Raw genomic sequence first — 2,880 nt, forward strand, 5'->3', positions numbered from 1 at the left:
AAATAATATTAATTGCTACTTTATTAAGATGAAGTTTACAAAATGTGCTAGACCTTTCTGCCATACCTCTACAAGACATCAATGCAGCCACTTAATTGATAAAAATAAAATTGATCCTAGGGCTTTCTAAACCTGGTTCAAAGTGACTTGAAGACGATAGTCCACTCTAAGAACCCATGAAACCAACATCTCCAAATAGGTAGAAGCTATAGGAGCAGAAATATGTTATTAAAAGCAGTTCTCCACTTTCATTAGCAATCAAAGACCATTAAAACTTAACGCTCACAAAAGCTCAGTTGTTCTTTTCAACTGCAACTAAACGCTTTTGCCCATGTTCAGGTTTCCGGATTCATGGCAAGCAACTGTGAACTTGAATTGTAAGAGATGCTGAAGAATACGTAGCATTAATTTACCAGGAAAAATGACGCCTCGAGGATGGAGCGTATTCGAGGAGAAGGGAGACTTGGCTATAGAAAACTGCAATGCTAATGCCTCCTCAGAAATTAGACAGAGAAAGTGAGAGAGAACTTTGATGTGAGAGAGAGAATAAAAGTTCAAAGCTTAGAGAGAGAGAGAGAGAGAGGGCTAGTGATCAAAGAAATGAGATAGATGTGATGCGAGAGCTACCCCAGTTTAAAGAGAAGAATGATTGTATGTATGAATAATTAGAGAGAGGTAACGCTTTAGGAATAGGTAGAGAGAGAAACGATGAGAGAGAGAGTGAAGACTTGTGAAGTAAAAAAGAGGACGACAACAAGAGAGAATCGTTCAAAAGAGAGAGAGTGTGTGTGTGTTGAAAAAGACAGAGTTGTGATATGAGAGTCTGTGCCTGTGATGGATGAACATTTATGTATGATGAGAGAGAAAGAGAGTGCTCGTGATGCATGGACATCATGTATGATGAGAGAGAAAGAGAGTGGCTGTGATGCATGGACATGATGAGAGAGAAAGAGAGTGGCTGCGATGCATGGAGTATTTGTAGTGTGTCACACAAGACACCCTCGTACAACTTAGTATGTAGAATTAAAGTGCATATTCAGAGAGAGAGAGAGAGAGAGAGAGAGAGTTAAGTGTACGGACATGGTTTCTATGAGTCCACGGACTCACATGTAGAAATGAGAGCCCCTTAATAATTTAATAATATAATCATATCTAGATCTGAATCTGAAAATAAACATGGATCCTAATTCGGATCCCGACTTGATTGGATTCAAAAAAAATTATTTTATATATTATATCATGTGTGTAGTAGCCTAAAAGATCATCATTAAACTTGGCATCGATCTCTAAAAAAATTATCACATGGGTACGAGACTTGATTTTTTTTTAGAGATCCATACCAAATTTAATGGTGATCCTTTGGGGTCCTATATATATAGGTGGGAGGGGCGGGGGGATCATATAGGATCATTTCTCATTATTTTATATTTATAAAATAATATATAACAAAAAAAATAATATCCACCATAAATATATAAATTTAATAATCAAATCTGATCCACCTATACCCACTTTTGATTTGAATTACTATTCAAATCTAAATCTTGGATATATACCCAGATCCGAATATGGTCTAAAATTCGGGTTTCGGATCCAAACCGGGTAATTCTCAACCCCACCTTAGATTGGGGTTGTTTTCTTAACTTTAACTAGCATGTTCAAGAATAACCTCAAGACCTTTTGGCTAAGGAACCCAAGCCTAGTCAAGAAGGCGCATAAAAATGACTTTGTCAGCGTACTTGAGTCCTCTAATATTGGAATCCCTAAACCCAAACCTTTCAGCGGAGAGTTCGGAGTCGTAAGGAGTTGAAGAATTTTCTTTTACACTATTGAATGTTATTTATTTTTAATTTTTTCTATAAGTAATTTTTACATGAAATTTTGGACATCCCTCCATCAAAGTCAAAAAAAAATTAAAATGAGGATTTTAATATGGGTGCGATTTTCGTAGAGCCTAGGCTCTAAACAATCAAATTAGAGCCTACCTTAAAATAGTGTTGAGAAATGTGGTTTTAATACTGACAATATTTTTGATAGCCTTAAAATGAGTAATGATCGTATGAGACCCTCCCACACCCATGTGTGTAGGACCCCAAAGGATCACCATTAAATTTGACACAGATCTCTAGAAAAGTTATCACATGGGTGTGAGACTTGACTTTTTTAGAGAACTGTGTCAAATTTAATGGTGATCCTTTGGGGTCCTATACACATGCGTGTGGGAGGGCCTCATAGGATCATTACTTGCTTTAAAATATTTTTTTATTTTTATTTATAAAGTTTAAAGCTTCAAAAATAGTGTAGATCAAGAGATCTATGAAAACTTGAAAATCTTGAAATTTGATAGTCCAAAAATGTGTTACAAAATACACTATTTCCAAAAGTGAAATCCATTTTTTTATTATATCCATGCAACTTGATGTTGAGATGATCAATTTGAGAATATTTAGGCATCAAAACAACATCTTCTAGTGAAAGTTTTGAGGTAGGCTCTAATTTGATTATTTAGAGCCTCGTCTCTATAGAAACTTTTCCCTTTTAATATATATATATATAAATATATATATAAGAGAGTCTGAGGTCAGCTGGCTAGTTGATAGCTACTATAGACGCCGAACAACGCAGATTGAATTTGGGCCGATCTAAAGGTCATGATTTTATTTAATATTTAAATTTTAATTATTTTACCCAATTCATTTGAAAGTTTAACGTCTACCCTTGAGAAAAAGGCAAACTTAAAAAAAAATATTAAAACAATAATTTATATTTGCCTTGCTAATGTTAAACCCCAATGAAAAACCCCATATGTGTCACCGTCAATCCATTGATAAGAGGGTGATTAAATGTGACCATACGTAACCATATGCTCCATAGCAAGAG

Source organism: Amborella trichopoda, chromosome 4, assembly GCF_054954075.1.
Source record: "Amborella trichopoda isolate Santa Cruz 75 chromosome 4, AtrichopodaSantaCruz75HAP2 v2.0, whole genome shotgun sequence".
Classification (NCBI taxonomy): Eukaryota; Viridiplantae; Streptophyta; class Magnoliopsida; order Amborellales; family Amborellaceae; genus Amborella; species Amborella trichopoda.